Consider the following 18,296-nt stretch of genomic DNA (forward strand, 5'->3'; position numbering starts at 1 on the left):
CAGAGAGATGGTTTAGTTAAATGAGAGACATATTTTGATGGACATGATGCTATAAGAGATGGAGAATGAAGATTAGAGATGCGGATGGGATCTAAATAAAAATATTCAATCACATTTTACATAGCTAGATGTCAGGAAATTCACGAGGAATTTGAGGCAAATGTTGAGTGTTGAGTTGAGAGATGAAGAGCTCAGATCTGCTGAGTATGGTGAGGAAGATAAAGTTCACTATTCTGAACTAGAGCAATGAACATTCCTTGGAGAGAATGATGAGGAAGATGTTTGTATGGATACTAAATGAGAGTCTCATGAACTATGTAAAAATTTCAGACCATCTTGGATATCTAAAAGCAAATGTCTCAAATGAGGCTATAGGGCCTTGTGCTTCTAAATCTAAACCATCGTGTATGAATGTTGGTGACAGGAATGATGAAAGTGTACAATAAACTACAAATTTCATGAGAATAGAAGGGGAAGGAGTTCCTTTCCAGAGTATTGGAGAAGGACATGATATAATACTTTCCATAATGGGAGATTAGGCAATATTATCTCATGAAGGAAACCAGAAGAAGATCCATACACAATGAGAAGAATTAATGATGAAGACAAAAAAAGAGTATAGGAGGCCTCATATTTCAAAAGATGACAGATTCTATGTTAATGTAGGTAATGTGGATGGACACACTACTTAAAAGAAAAAGGAGAAGTAAAATTTTATCCAAGGAGTTCAAGGGTAAACGAATTTAGAAGAGGATAGAAAATCCTTAGAGATTGTCTCAAAGGAAGAAGAGGGCAAGGGAGTTGCTTCTCAAAATCTTAAACAAGGAGAAATGGGTTTGTTTCCTAAGAGCAATCAAAAGAATCCCTACTTACAATCTATAAGGATAGCCATGAAAACAAACAAGAGAATACATGCAAAAGGAGGAGAATAGCAACCACTAAAAGATGTTACAAAAAGAATAAAGATGAAGGATTGCATTGTGAGGGTATCCCCATAAAGTGTAGAAATTATGGTGTAGATCTGTAACTTCTCATGAAATTTTAATCAAAATCATAAGACATAAACCCACTCTACTCCTCTGCAGAATTCAATTCATAATTTAGAACATCAATCACAAGCATGCAATGAGAAATAACACACATGCACATAATACTTTTTCTCAGGAAAACAATCTACTAAAAACCCCAATGTCTGCTTGCATTAGTCTGATGAATAGAGATGTATTACAATTTAGTTTCTTAATTGAGCACAACCTGCAAGTGAATAACCTATCTCTCTGCTCACTCAGAAGCTTTGACCCAAACTTAGTCAATGTATGCCTCTACTTGAGCCCCTATTTCCTTACTCAATTCCTTGAGATATTAGGCCCCTATTATTTATGGATTTCTCTAAAACAGATTGCATAATTACCAAGGTTGATCGCCTGACTACATGCAACACTTGTACACTCAAGACTACTTTACAATTGATGTTACACTACCTTGGAATCTCCACAACTACTGGAGAACTCGAATTCTCTACAGGCACTAGCTATTTTGAGTTGATTGATCAGTTAATTGGATGATCATTGAGTTTGACTGAAGTCCCACTGCACAACTAACCTTCCACTAGTTCCTCGAATAGTTGAAACTATTTTAACTGAAAACAACTTGAGATAACTGACCTTAATTGCTACAAATTAGCAATCACACATTCTTAACTAAACTCTAACTTATCCAACTCGAATTTACTGATTAAAATGAATGACACAAGTCACGTCACACAAGTTAACTACATCAAATTTGTATGTTGATGTGGACATTCGAATTTTCTCAATTTAATCAAGGCATTTAAATCAAATTGATAATTTCTTGCTACATTTTTCAACACTCCCTCTCAGTAAGAAATGGATTATCAACTAGCCCTATTCTGAACCTATGGAACTCAAAATTCCCTCTTGACAAGGCCTTTGTCAAAAGGTCAACATATTGTTCCTCTGTCGAAATGTATTGTAGCAACATTATCCGCCTCCACACACAGTCTTGTAAATAGTGATACCAGATATCTATATTCTTAGATTTAACGTGAAATATAGGATTCTCAAAGATCTTAATGAAACTATGATTATCAAAGTAGATCACAGTTGGATCCATAATCTGACCAAACAATCCAATAAGTATCTTTCTTATCTAAATCATCTCACATGATATTAGACTTGCAACCATGTATTCTTATTCTGCTGGACTGAGCGCCACATATCTTTGCTTCCTGTTGTGCCAATAACCAACTATGGACCCAACATTGAAAAATCCACTTGATGTACTCTTTGGGTCTGATGGACTCCCCACCCAATCGACATTTATGAATCCACACAACTTCACTCCCTTTGTTCATTTGTACCATAGTCCAAACTGGGTAGTTCTTCTGAGGTACCATAAAACATACTTAGATGACTTCCAAACTAATTTGGTTGGCCTAAACATAGCTTGGCTCGGTTGGTTGACTACATAGCACATATCTAGTCATGTGTTCACAAGATACATCAGTGAACCCACTAGCTACCAATAAATGGTAGCATCCACTTCCTCACTTGAAGTGGCATCCTCCTTCCTCTAGTTGGTCACTGGAGGTGTCTCCATGGGTTTGCAAATATCCATGCAGAATCTTTGTAGTATCTCATTTGCATACTTGCCTTGAGAGACAAACATCTCCCCATCAGCTTGCCATACTTCCAACCCAAGGAAGTAGTGCATGAGACCCATGTACTTCATTTCAAATTCCCTTGCAAGGTCCTCCTTGCAAGATCTATTAAGATTCTCATCACCAATTAAAATCAAATCTTCAACATATAACACAATAATAAGAAATTTACCTTCTACCAAGATATGATAGAGATTTTCATCTGCTTCACTTTTGGTGAAGCCCAAAGCGGTGAAATAGCTATCAATCTTGGTGTAGCAAGCATGGGGTGCTTGTTTGAGACTGTACATTGCTTGCTTAAGTGTTCACACATGAGACTCCTGATAAAATGTCTTAAAACATTTTTCTTGCTTGATGTACACCTCCTCCTCAACAAATCTATTGAGGAATGTTGTTTTTACATCCATTTAGTGGATCTTACACTCCATCTACACAACTAGTGCAAGAATTGGCCTAATGGATGAGTACCTTGCTACAAGAGAAAAGTTCTCCTCATAGTCAATTCCCTGAAATTTAGAGTATCCATTGGCCACAAATCTAGTCTTATACTTCTCTATGTTATTGTCTGCTACCTACTTCACCTTGAAGATCCATCTTGAACCCACAACTAATTTATTTTTCGGTCTTGGGACCACTTCCTAAACACTATTATTTACAATGGATTTGTATTCCTCCACTATTGCATCAACCCATACAGGTTTCTATATTGCTTCCTTGAAAGAGGATGGCTCGGTCTCTACAAGCCTAGTCATTATGTAGCTAGTGTACCAATCAGGTGACCTTCGTTGCCTGTGCAGATTTGAAGGAACTCCTGCATTCTCCCTCTCACCTTATAGAAGTCCATTAGCTTCCCTGGTCCTTTTCCTACATTCTCTTGATAGTTCTGCTTGAGTGGATGTCTCCACTTCTGCTCCTCTACTTGTGGCTGCTCCACAAATTCCTAGGGCTCCTCCTTTGGAGCTAAAAGATCCTCTTCTCATGGGATCTGAAGCTCCCTCTCAATATATCACCATATCACTTTCTCCTCCTCAAATTTTACATCCCTTCACATAATTTTCATTTTGAGGATGGCAAGTACATGCGGTAGTTGTGGGGAGCTTTTGTGCAACCCACAATTTTGTTGTTGTCTCAAGCGTCTTCCTCGAATCTTTGGAGACATGGCAGTATACAGAGGCTCCAAAAATCCTGAAGTGTGACTCATCTGATTTTCTACCTGAGAAAGCCTCCTTCAGTGTAATCATGCCCATAATCTGATGAGGACTCCATTTCTGCAAATAGATGTTGTGTTGCATGCTTCAGCCCACAAATTCATAGTTAGGCCTTGGTCATGCATCATTTCCCTTTCTTTTCCCACAATGTTGCAGTTCTTTCTCTCAGGCACTCCATTCTGTTGTGGTTTATGGGGTGTTATAAACTATCATCAAAGGCCTTCTTTCACACAATTTATTTTGAATTCATTCGCCACATACTCACTTGTATTATGTAAGTACAATTGTCTAATTTCTAGAGAGTTCCTAGATTGTTACATAGTTTTGATGAGTGAGCGCTCTTACCCATGTGGCATCTTGTAAAAGAAATGAATGCTAGATTGAGGTGTTAAATAGTTTTCTAGACTCTAGAATATTGTCCAAAGAATCTTTATTCCGTTAAAATATATTTGTGTCTAGTATATCTATATATATATATATATATCTATATATATATATATATATATATATATATATATATATATATATAGAGAGAGAAGAGAGAGAGAGAGAGAGAGAGAGAGAGAGAGAGAGAGAGAGAGAGATATATATATATATATATATATATATATATATATATATATATATATAGAGAGAGAGAGAGAGAGAGAGAGAGAGAGAGAGAGAGAGAGAGAGAGAGAGAGAGAGAGAGAGAGGAAATAAATTTAGAAATAAACGTTGGGATTAAAGCTCAAACTACTCGAGAGCAAAGTTCAATTTGTCTAGAAAGAAAGTCAAATGGAGCATGAGAGCCCTACAGCTCATAAAGGGGAATCTCCGTAAATATACTATTCTAGGTGACTCGCTGATTGAGTTGTGGTGTACATGCATTGTGCATTTTGATCTTTGTAGACATTTGTTTATATTCCGCATATTTGTGATATATTTTTGTGGTTCCCTATAAAAATATATGTCCATTCTTTGCAAACATACAACATTGTATTCAAATAGTACCCGTGTCATAAGATCAAGTGGTTGGAAATAAAATGGCTAGAAGCATTGCAGGCTTGTGGTCGAATTCATTTTTGAGTGATCCTCCTAACTGGTGAGCCCATAGACCAATTCCATCAAGAGCACTTGTCCCCTTGACCAAAGAAGCATTAGATCCTACCCATTACAACATCAAGTAGTCTACATTTGCTATGTTTTAACCACTTTGTGCTAAAGGCCGAAGGGATTTAGGGTTGTGCTATGAGATGAGGTGCATCTAGCTCTGCATTTAGTTAACCTAGTCATCACTATGAGTGTGTTCCTTGATGAGTTGCCTTCATGGTTGGGTATCCTAATGTCAAATGCAGATTCTAGGAATATCCCAAAAATATGACCCTCAAGAGAGAGGTCTATTGTTTGACCTCTCTACTAACAATCAAATTCTAGGATATTCTCATAGTCTGTAATCTACATAAGTTTAGAATTTTTGACTTGGGTCTTGAGGCAGAGTAACCAGTGAACTTTTTTGGCCCCCCTTTCACCTATGTCATCGAGAGACCCACCGTCACTCCACTTTCTCCATGGATCTACCTCCCGTCTGCCGCAACCATCTGATTTGATTGGCAACAAAGAGCTTTGTTGTCACCCCCAACCCTTTTCCTATGTCATAGGGGGAGGATCCACACAATTCATACAAACCATTGATCTCCACCCTTTGATCACATCATTCACAGTGGAAATGCCTTGTCATCACCACAGTCATGTTATAGGTGGTTGGTGCAAAGGCTATGAAACTTCGGGGCCAAGTCCTAGTTGTGTATTAATTCAGGAATCAACCTTGATCACATAACTCAGGCAAGCACTACAAGTCATGAAAACTCAAGGACAACTGAGAATTAATATTGTTGGTTGCGTCACAAGTATGAAAAGTCAATAAAGAACCAAGAAAAAAACGTATTGAACAATATATTGAAAGTAATGCTTTAGTATTTTGTAAACACTCATTCAAGTTGTTAGAATATAGAGGTTGGACAATAACAAATATGAAATATGCAATGTTTACATTTCTCTCAACTAATATTTTAAGTGAATGTTAACCAATGAAGATCCTAGTGAAATATACCAAAGAAAATATATAACTTCATAAAATAAACATATAATGATATACATTTATTTCTAATATATATATATATATATATATATATATATATATATATATATAGATATAGATATATATATACATATATATACATATATATACATATATATATATATATATATATAATCCTAAGCATTTAATAAATTTGAGGTTTAAAAGGATTTATGATAATTATTAAAGTAAACAATTTATTACATAGATTTTGCTACTCATTTAGGTATGAGGAATGAATGGTATGGCATAATCTAGTAAAGGTTTTTAAGAAATAATCATAAATTCCTTTTCCTAATAAAGGAGCTCCTAAGGTTTTAAAACCATAGATCACAAAATTTAGATATATCTATGCACAAAGTGGGCATTAGTAGAAATCGACCTGTAAACTAATGCACGGTAGCCTTTACTCATTAGTTTTTATGGTAGACAAGCATGCTTCCAACACCATAGTCGAAATTAATATGGGTACACAACTTCCATTTCCCAAAATTTCTTCTTGCAAGGTATATTGCGTAGGTATATTGCGTAAGTGTAAAAGCCATCAATACTCCATTGAAATGTAATGGTCATCAAAAAAATGTAGCTTAACAGTCTAAATGACATTGCGAGAGCCAAAAGTACACTAATATCACACTTATTCAAAATAACAATAGGTGCAGAATAACCTAAAATATTATTCATATCTTAGATATGTTATTATATGTTTTATATATATCTCAAATACTAAGCTTGTACTACACCACCGTAGTTAAAAAGGTCAAGAGAAGAATCAAAAGTAACTATACAATAAAGAAAATTATGAGAGCATCCAAGATACATATAAACATTTTATGTCCATATACTTGTACATTTTTACATTTTTCTGAAACTTTTGCTGAAATTGAGCCAACTCTTCCATGTTCACAGATGCTGAGAAAAACCTGTCGGTAAAATTCCATTCATAAATTCATTTCATTACAAGTGTATTGATCGAGGTCATAACATAAAAAATGAAAAAGGGTCTTCCATGGATATAGACATATAGGAATCATTTTGAACATTTAGCATACAAAACTTTGAAGAGTTGATTTGACTACAACAGATGAAGGCTCCTTCGACGATCATTTCTGTTGATTTTTTTATTGAGTCCTCCATTCCCTTTTACGAACCAGGTTATTATTTAAGATCTTATTTTTTTATTGAGTCCTCCATCCCCTTTTACAAACTAGGTCATTATTTAAGATCTTTCACATGATGGGACAAATTAATCATTTCCTCTAAAAGTGACAAACACTCATCTTGGTTTGCAGAAACTATTTCAAATCTCTCCAATGTATTCACCACATCAAGAAGACCTACAACAGCCCAGTGTGCCTACCCTAATCTTATTAGGATATTCTTAACCACTTTCATTGCTTCACTAGAATGTTGAGATGAAATAGTATCTTTCTAAAAACCATGAAAGGGAAAAAACATTAGATAAAATATTAATTGCTTTCCATTTAAATATATTTACTCTCAAAATCTTAGAACACAAATTAACACTTAATACTGATTATACACATATTTTGGAGGAATCTAAATTTCTTGTTATTCATACTCAGATTTCAAGTTTAGTTGATTATAAGAAATTCATTGATATTTAATACGCACAAAATCCAAAGCGCCATTGGTTGCCTTGAACATGATTTCCTTTAGTGTTGAAAAGAATGAACTATGTGGCCAATAGTGGTCAATCGATGGTTTTTTATCTAACGAGTTTGTCTAAAAATAAAATGAAATTTATTCAATATGTCATGTGGAGACATATTAACAACAATCTCCAATTCAATTCACATACTCAATTGGACATGAAAAATAGAGATCCATCTTACCTTGACGATTTTGAAAAGCTAAGATAAATCCTGGATGAGGGTGTCGAGATTGATGTTGTCATTTTTTGCACCAATTGCAATAGCTTCTTTAACCTTTTTAGTAAGTTCAGGAATTGTTGAGGTGTTGAGAGAGGGATTGCCACTTCCTGGAGACTCATGGGGTTGGGGTTCACTCTATGTTCTATGTTGCAGTAGAAGAAGAGAAACTTTCCACGGAAGAAGGAGAAACATCATGAGAAGTGGAGGAAGGAAGGAGATAATAGTACAAGAGAGGATGCAATAAAAGAAAAAACCCCATCTCTACAAAATATTTTTCTATGAAAAGAAAAACCCTTTCCTCTACGAAATTCATTCTGAGACAAAAGAAGAACCTCTTTAAAAAAAAAAATATTGCCTTTTTATTCCAAAACACTAGTGTAGCAAAAGTTAGGTACAAGGGTTTGAATACCTTGATTCTATATTATAAAAACCCTATAACATAATATCAAACCATAACCAGACAACTTGAGGATCCTAAAACTAAATAAAAAAAAAGGGTATTAAAAAATATTTCTCATTACCTTATTAGAGAAAGCCATGTGTTCTCGGCAAGCATTGTGATCAAGGCATCAGGGTTTCTCTCGTCTTGGGAAGCCTCTAGTCAAGTTAGAAACCCTTGTATAAAATCATAAAGAAAGAAAGAAATCAGGTTAATAAATAGATTACTAGAATTGTATTTTACCTCCTATTTGTAGCCAAGGAGTGTTGAATAAATCCAAATATCTATGAAGAAAAATGACCTCATTTACCTTAGTTTGAACCCTAACCAAAATTTGTAACCATCAAAGATGATGGACGAAGTAAAACACAAAGAGATAAGTCATATGGGTAGTCTCTAACATTGGTGAGGGGTTGATTGTCGATACCTGTTTGTTACCCTTTTTTTAAAACTCCATGGGGTTGAAGCCGACATTTGTGGTGGTTTCTATTAGTATGCCAATATTGGTTTCTTAAAGTGGAATAAAGCGACAAATGACTTGAGCTCGTGAGATGAAGGTAAAAGGTTTCTTTTTTACTTTTTTCTTCCAACAAATTCTTCCACCCATTTAGTGGATCAACATATAGATATATTATATAAATACCCAAAGTCTCAAAGGAAGTGGAAAATACCTCAAAATCCATAGGGTCTGAAATGAAATTCACAGGCCTCTAAATGTCTCAAAACCCCCAAGGTCCTGAAAGCAAATTCATAGGCTACTTTCTTCCAGTTTTCAACTTCCTTAAACCTTAAAAACCCTAAACAAAAGAATAAATAACCAACAATAAAAATAATAAAAGGATTTAATTTCAATTACCAAATTTGAATTCTTTCTTCGTTCTTTGGGGATCTTGACCTCTCCTTCATCGATCTCAACTTGGACATCCTTCAGATCCTTTCCATCCACCGTGTAGTCAATGGAGAGGCTGTGCCCAAAATCTCCTTCACTGGCATGGATAATTCCTTCATCATGTAGCTCGGCCTCATAACCCTAGAGATCTCAATGATATCATCGATGGATATATTTCCATTGTTCTTGATGTTATTCAACTTCTTCCTATCTCTCTCGGGCTCCTTGACATATTTTATGACTAGGGAAGCCACAATCATCACCACAATGACCTTCACCTTCCAGGTCTGAATGGTGAGCTTTATTGTGACCCTAACCCTTCCAATACTTTGTTTTTTCCTTTGCAATATATTCTTTGATATTCTTGGGTGACAAACCCAAAGAACTGATCTTAGGGAAAAAATACAAAGCAAATCCCACTTCACCCCTTGTGGCCCCCATGTACACTTCAACCACTTGGGAAGGATCAAGCTTGGGAGGCATGGATGTCAAATTTTTCAGAAAACACTAAAGAGTCTTCGATTCTCTTGCTGCTAATGGTTTTTTTTCCCTCTGCAAATCTAGAATCCCCCTATCTCTGAATCTGAATTAATAAAAATTGCAAATGAAAGGGATTTTTCTTTTTTCTTAATTTAAGACAATTACATACAACTTGAGTATGCCAGATGTACGTAAAATGCTTGTTTCTCCTTTTGTCTTAATTTAAGTGTAAAACTCCCTCCCAAGTCTACTGAAAGTAACCATGCTAACTGGGGAAAACATGAGGAGAATGCTACTATGATCATATTCGACCTCCTATGTCACCTTAAGGAAGTGGAATCGACGAAATATCACATATAGTCATCCAACATCATCAACAGAACCCTCAAGAGACAAGTAGCCACTCATACAACCCATCCCTGGGTCCCACTACTATTCTGCAGCTCTTAGGCCACAGTCATTCTCATGTTATGGGCAAGGGAGTGAGTAGTAACCCAAAGTCACTCTCATGGCCTGTCTGCCAGCAACTGTGGACCAATATTGCTAGTTTTGTGCTAGTGACCCCAGGATTTAAGCCAATTTTCTAACCCAAAGTATTGGCCTCTTCCCAAAACTTATTGTAACTTCTAGAATTCATAAGAAATATGATAACAATGTTGATCAATCAAACTCACCCTTGAGACTACGCCTGAGCATCTCCAACCGAGATTAACATTCTGTTAAACACTTGGCATCAATGCAACCTATAGGTCTAGGATATAAGATAGAGCATAAACGACTAAAATAGCTTATGAAAAATAACTAGAAGGATTACCTCCTTCTGCATTGAACTACTATATCATCAATTAGGTCTTTCATCCATCCATATAACAGTTACAAGTAAATATATGAAATAACCATGAAATAAACCAGTCATTCAACCATGATTATAACCAGCATAAAACCATATAAATATCATATATATGATATCCATTAAATCCACATAAATTAGTGCAAAAGTAAGAGAACTTAGCTTTTATTAATCATAGGAAAATTCGACCAGGTTCGGGACTTCCATGTACCACCTAACCATAGACATGGTTGAACCAAATATCTCTTTCAACTAGCCACCCCCATGAAATATTCCTATAATGAATGTGGGATATCATAGAAAAACAAAGGGGATCTAGAGGTTAAACCACCTCTACCCTCCTCAAACCATGATCACACCAAAACTGGTGCTTCGATCACAACTAAATCGAACTTGGAATGCCAACTAGAATCAATCACTATCCTTGAGGAATTTTCCATCTCCTTGTCTCTAAGGCTTTACTGCAATCCAAACCCGGATCACTAGGCCCTAAACTGAGACTTCTCCCCTGAGCTTTACATGTGTCCCGCCAAAACTGGTCAAGGGATTCCTAGGCCTTTGGGAATGAACCTTGAGACTGCCTCCACCTTGGATTTTGAAATCCATCTAGAAATTCCAAAGCTCAAAAACTGAAATAAACATCCCAACATACCATGGCATCTGGACAAAGGCTAGCCCAGGCTGAAAAGCACTGTCATAACCTGACAAAATCATGCCACCAACAATAAGAGAGCCATACACGAACATGAAAATCCATGCATGTCCAAACTAGCTAGGAAATCACACATGTAAAAGGTTACCTGCTAGTATTCCTATTGAAACTTCTTGAGTCTTGCTTTCCTTTCCATTCCTTGCTTTTCCTTCCTTGATCCAAAGCTAGAGTGCTCCAAGAAAACTCTTAGTGACCAAGAGTGAGAGAGAGAATAATGAGAGAGCTCCAAACTTGAATTGGCCAAGCCTAACACTAACTAAGATTTCCTACTGATCCTCATAAGCCTTTTTATTAATGAGGCCTCTAATTTCTTCATTTTCCATTATTTTCCTTTAATTTCCTCCTCACATGCAACCTGTGACCTTTTAATTTCCTTTTCTCCTAATTTCCTTTATTTTCATAAATAAATGTGCCAAAAATGCATTTTTTCTTTTTAATGCCTTTGCTTTAGCCTTTGCAAATTTTCCTTAGTGAAAACACACATCCAGTGATGCCCACTAGGACATCTTTGCTCAACATTCATCTTAGAATACGTGTCCCTTGCCCGTGGTCTTATTTTGCCTTTATTAACTTTTATTACATGAAATTTTCACTAGGGCTCAACCCACTTTGATATCACATATTGGTATCAGAGTGGGTTGTGCTCTCTTTGTGTCATATATCATACCACATATTGGTATCAAAGCGAGTTGCACTCTCTTTGGGTCATATTTGATTTATGATTTTGATCTATGACGGTTGTATTTGAACTAACCTGATGTGATATGTTTATACATGATGTTTTGATCAAACATTTAATTTGGCTTGTGACAAGAAGCGAACAAGATTGCAAGTGTACCGTATTGACAAACTATCAATGGGGTATGATTTGAGGTTATTTCAATATATTTGAATCTAATGGAAATTATGTGCTTGGAATAGAAATGCATGAGCATGCCTGGTTGGATGGTTGAAATTGACTGCAAGAATCAGTAGTAGTAGCGAAATAAATTGGAACATTCAACAATATGTTGGCAAAGTACTTTAGGATCAGGGCCATTGTGGGACATTGGTACCCAATAGTGTCCATTGACTTCCATGAGCATGTTATGACTGGTATGATGGTTTTGAGGCAGGTATATGCCTTGGTTTTGTATCTTCTGATGCGATGAAGCCTTGACAAGGGATGGATCACCCGGGATAGGGGATGATAGGGAATTTTGAAGGTGATTGACTGCATGGAAGGGGGTGATCGGATTTCCTAAGGGACTGTGTAGCAGGGAAGGGAAGGTTGCAGATATATTGGTATTTGTCTTTAGAATTTCCATATGGAATCAGATGCATATTGGGAGTGTGCCCTGGAATAATGAGTCGTTAATTGTTCACTGAGTAGAAAAGTGGTGTAGGATTGTAGTGCTGGACAATAGATGCAACTTTGACTGTGGCAGTGGATTCTAGACATCCTAGATAGGAGGTGAATCTTGGTATTGCTTTGAGGGTGGAGGCATGAGCCTCTGGATTCCCTTGTTGATTGATACACACATCGTATCCTCTTATTTGTTGGTTGAGAAAATGTGCATATGTGTATATGTTGTTATTGTAAATACCATAATGAGTTGTGTTATAAAGCTCCAGTATGTGGTATGTTTTTTATCTGCGTAAGTTGTCATGATGTTTTGATTTTAAGCAGGCCATCCATTGTAAATACTGCAACGAGCTAAGTTATAAAGCTCCATAAGTAGTATGTTTATTTTTTACCGATTTGGTTGAGGTCATGGTGTGGTTTAACACCAAGGATGGTGTTTCCCAAGGGGGGGGGGGGGGGAGGTTCTGGAATAGCTCTGGTAAAAATTTCATGTAATCAAAGTTAGTAAAGGAAAAATAAGACCACAGGTAAGGGACACGTATTCCAAGTTGAATGTTGGGCAAACATATGCTAGTGGGCATCACTCGATGTGTGTTTTGGGTAAGGAAAATTGGCAAAGGCTAAGGAAAAGGAATTAAAAGGGAAAAAGGCATTTTTGGCACATTTATTTATGAAAATAATGGAAATTAGGAGAAAAGAAAGGTAAAAGGTCACATGTTGCATGTGACGAGGAAATTGAAGGAAAATAATGGAAAATGAAGAAATTAGAGGCCTCATTAATAAAAAGTCTTATGAGGATCAGTGGGAAAGCTTAGTCAGTGTTAGGCTTGGTTAGTTCAAGTTTGGAGCTCTCTCATTATTCTCTCTCTCACACTCTTGGTCACTTAGAGTTTTCTTGGAGCACTGTAGCTTTGGATCAAGGAAGGAAAAGAAAGGATCAAGGAAAGGAAAGCAAGACTCAAGCAACTTCAGCAAGAATACTTACAGGTAAAATTTTACATGTATGATTTCCTAGTTGGTTTGGACATGCATGGCTTTGCATGTTGGTAGATGGTATTCTTGTTATCGGTGGCATGACTTTTCCAGGTTATGACAATGGTTTTCATCCTAGCATAGCCTTTTTCCGAATACCATGGTATGTTAGGATGTTTATTTTGGTTTTTGAGCTTTGGAATTGCTGGATGGATTTCGGAATCTAGGGCAGAGGTGGTCTCAAGGTTCATTCCCAAAGGCCTACAAATCCCTTGACCGGTTTTGGCGGGATACAGAGTAAAGCCTGCAGGAGAAGTCCTGGTTTAGGGCATAATGATCCGGGTTTGGATTGTGGTAAAGCCTGAGAGACAAGGAGATAGAAAATTCCTCAAGGATAGTGATGGATTACGGATGACATTCCAAGTTCAGTTTTGTTGTGATCGGAGCACCGGTTTTGGTGTGATCACGGTTTGAGGAGGGTGGAGGTGGTTTAACCTCTAGATTCCCTTAGTTTTTCTCGAATTGGTTGTTCTATGAGATCCCACATTCATGCTTGGAATATGTCACATGGGTGATTGGCTAAAAGAGCCATGTCTATGGTCGGGTGGTATGTGGAAGTCCCGAACTTGGTCAGATTTTCCTATGATTAATAAAAGCTAAGTTCTCTTACTTTTGCACTAATTTATGTGTATTTAATGGATGTCATTGTAGAAATTTGAATAATATAACACTTATTCACAGAGATTATCCTGATTATACACTATTTACAGAATGCATGCATAATACATAACCTCCTCTACCATTGATTATCAATTTGCGGAATTAAAAAAAACAATCGCATGCACACATTGAAACATCGATCACACATGTCAACACAGTATGTAATGGGAAAAGCATACAACTAAAAACCCCCAACTATCTATATATTATAATAATAGAGAACATGTAACAATACACAGTACAATACTCCTCACAAGTACTCAGTACTATCTCCACATGCTACACACAAACTAGCTCAGATCTAAACAAGTCACAGGTTCAAATCTCCTCCACTGTTTCCCTGCCTATACTGCGTAATCCAAGTTGAGAATAGATCAGATCCAAGTTCGAATTCCCTTGGCCTGTACTGTGCAATCCTCATTGGCAATCTCAATCAATGATTGTGCAAATCTCATGCACAACTATAGTCACAAGTGATAGTAGTCTCACCCTTTCACCCAGCTCTAACACTTATCTCCATTGAACTGTCCATGCACTGAGTTAATTGATGTATTATTTAGTTGATTTATCAGTTAATAATTAGTGAGTTAATTAATAATTAATTCACATCACTCATCACTAGTGTACTTGGTAGTTAGACTAAATACAACTAGTTCAACTAAGTCAAATTGAACACAACTCCATCAACTCCTCAATCAAATCCACCAAACTCAATCACTTGAGTTCTAACTGAAGTCCATCATACAATAGCTGAACTAACCCATAGGAAAAGCATATTTCCTTCTCGCAGTTGCATGTGCCACATCTGTAGCTCAAACTGAAGTGCAGCAAGAGGATAAGATAATGTTTAAAGTCCAAATATTATTAAGAGCTAATAATATTCAATTGTTCTATTTTTTTTTGACTGACAGTCTAAAAGTAGACTCCGCCCATATGTCTAAAAATAGACTTTGCACCAAAAATAGCTTACGGGCCCACTTAGTGAAGGCGACTTCTTTTCACTAAGCTCCATCATCTTGTTGTATTTTCAACACTCCCTCTCAACAAGATATTGATTATCTGCAACCCCTATCCTGCCTCTGTGGTATTCAAATTTTCTCCTGGTGAGCGCCTTCATCAAGATATCAGCATCCTGATCCTCCATGGGAATGCATGAAAGTAACATGATTCTCTGTTGCACACAATCTCTGATATGATGGTACCTGATGTCGATGTTCTTGGATCTATCATGAAATACTTGATTAGCTGAGAGTTTAATGCAACTCTGATTATCAAAACAAATCACAGTAGGCTCCAAGTGTGACCCAAACAACCCGACCAGGATCTTCCTCATCCATATAGCCTTGCATGTAGCCAAACTTGCTACCATATACTCGGCCTTTGCTGAACTGAGTGCCATGGATATCTGCTTCCTACTATACCAAGAAATTGTTGTTAACCTGATACTGAAGATCCCTCCAGATGTGCTCTTCTTTTTCGTTGGGCTCCCTACCCAATCTACATCCATCAAGCCACATAGCTTCACCTCATCCTCCTATATGTACCAAAATCCATATCCTTATGTTCCTATAAGATAACACAATACATGCTTGCCTGCCTTCCAGAAGAGCTTGGTTGGCTTAACCATAGCTTGTGAAAGCTAGTTAACAACATAGCATATATTGGGTCGTGTATTAAACAAATACATAAGCGATCCCACCAACTGTCGATATATAGTGGCATCCACTACCTCCGCTGAGGTAACATCCTCCTTCCTCCAACCTCCAGGGAGAGGAGTATCGACAGGCTTGCAGCCATGCATGTTGAACTTCTCTAGTATCTACCAGGCATACTTACCTTGAGAAACAAATAGTCCATCACTACGCTGCCAAATTTCCAATCCCAGAAATAATGAAGGAGGCCCAAGTCCTTCATCTGAAACTCTCTAGAAAGATCCCCCTTGCATGAAAGTATCAATAGCTCATCTACCATCAAAATCAAATAATCTACATAAAGTACAATGATCATCAACTTACCCTCCACCACAATTTGGTATAGGTTAGGATCCGCCTCACTCTTGGAGAATCCAAGTTCGGTCAAATAACTGTCTATCCGTGTGTACCAAGCACGAGGTGCTTGTTTCAACCCATATAGTGCTCTCTTGAGCCTGCACACATTCGACTCGCTGCTGAAGATCTCGAAACCTTCAGGCTGCTCTATGTACACCTCCTCCTCAATGTTTCTGTTGAGGAATGTAGTCTTCACATCCATCTGATGGATGTGCCACCCATCTGCGCTGAGAGAGCAAGAATTGTCCGTATAGAAGAATACCTTGTGACAGGTGCAAAGGTCTCCTCATAATCGATCCCCTCTATCTGTGAGAAGCCTTGGGCAACAAATATTGCCTTGTACTTCTCCACACTCTTGTCAGCTACCTGCTTCCCTTTGTAGATCCATCTCGAATGCACCACTGATTTCCCCTCCAGTCTTGGGACAATCTCCCATGCATTGTTTTTGACAATCGAATCATACTCTTCCACCATGGCATCTACCCATGTGGGATCCTCCACAGCTTCCTTGAAAGAGGATGGTTCAGTCACGACACATTTGTTCACAAGAGCCATGTATCCAGTGTAGTGATAAGGTGAATGTCTCTATCTGCGCTATGTTGTAGGTGGTCCTACAACCTTCTCTGCATCTTGAGCCAGTTGCTCAGCTTCTGTAGTGTGCTTTCGCCCTATGATGGTTGGTGCTGCATGAGTGGTCTCTTCCACTCCATGAACTTCATCTTGTGGCTGATCCACATCCTGAAGCTCATCCTTAGGAACTAATAGCTCCTCATCTGCATGCAAGTGTGGCTCCCTCTCAAGCAAACACTTCATGGCTTTCTCCTCCTGAAATTTGATATCCCATCGCACAACAGTCTTGCGACTGTCTGGAAAATACACACGATAGTTGTGGGGTGTATCAGTGTACCCCACAAATATCCCAACCTCTGCGGTCAGCTCCAGCTTCTTCCTGGCATCCTTCGTCACATGCATGTAAACAAGAGAACCAAAAATCCTCAAATGGGAAATATCAGGCCTCTTACCAGAATAAGCCCCCTCGGGTGTACTCATGCCAAGTATCTTGTGAGGATAATGGTTTTGCACATATACTACAGTATTGCATGCCTCCACCCACAAGTGAAGGGGTAGGCCCTGATCATGCAACATCACCCATGCAGCACCCACGATCGTTCTATTCTTCCACTCAGTAACCCCGTTCTACTGTGGGTTATGGGGAGCTATGAGCTTTCTTTGAACCCCTTCTAGGCTGCAGAAGTCATTGAACTCACCAGAGATGAATTCACCACCATTTTCACTCCTAAGAGCCTTCACCTTCTTCGTCGATTCCTTCTCGACCAGTGCTTTGAACTCATACAAATTTGAGTATGTCTCGTTCTTCTTCATCATGAAGAAGATCCAGCACTTTCGAGAGAAATCATGAACAAAGATCACATAGTACTTGTGCTTTGTTGTCGAAGCTATTGAGAAAGATCCACACGTTTGTGTGAATTCTCTCAAGGATCATCGTGGCACAACTATCCTTCTCGTGAAAGGTGTCTTTCACAAATTTTCCCAAAGTACACCCATTGCACTAATCTGACTATGCAAGAGTGCCTTTAGGAAGCCCAGTAGAAATCTGCTACAGTATCTTCAAGGCTCCATGGTGAAGGTGGCCCAATCTCCGATGCCATAGCTTGCCATCATCCTGTCTCACCAATCCTTCTACCTTGCATACCATTGCTACGCAACCATCTACATGCAATTAATAAAGGTTCTTGACTCGAACCCCTATCTTCCGGGTTTCTCGAGTTGTCTTATTGTGCAGGAAAGCCTTTCCCTCGCTGAAGACAACATCATATCCCTTGTCTTCTAACATTTCCACAGAGATAAGATTCTTCTTCAATCCTAGAACATGCATCACTTCCTTCAACACGAAGGGTTTACCAAACTCCCTCTCAAA

General features: G+C 37.8%; 1 pseudogene; it reads right to left on the bottom strand.

Moving 5' to 3' along the window:
• Positions 1-9,041: 9,041 nt before the first annotated feature.
• On the bottom strand, positions 9,042-9,713 carry LOC149174956 (large ribosomal subunit protein uL11x pseudogene; annotated as a pseudogene).
• Between the last annotated feature and the right edge of the window lie 8,583 nt (positions 9,714-18,296).

Source organism: Pinus tabuliformis, chromosome 4_1 (genome assembly GCF_031772625.1).
Source record: "Pinus tabuliformis cultivar Carrire ecotype Pingquan chromosome 4_1, CPIR1, whole genome shotgun sequence".
In the NCBI taxonomy this organism is placed as follows: domain Eukaryota; kingdom Viridiplantae; phylum Streptophyta; class Pinopsida; order Pinales; family Pinaceae; genus Pinus; species Pinus tabuliformis.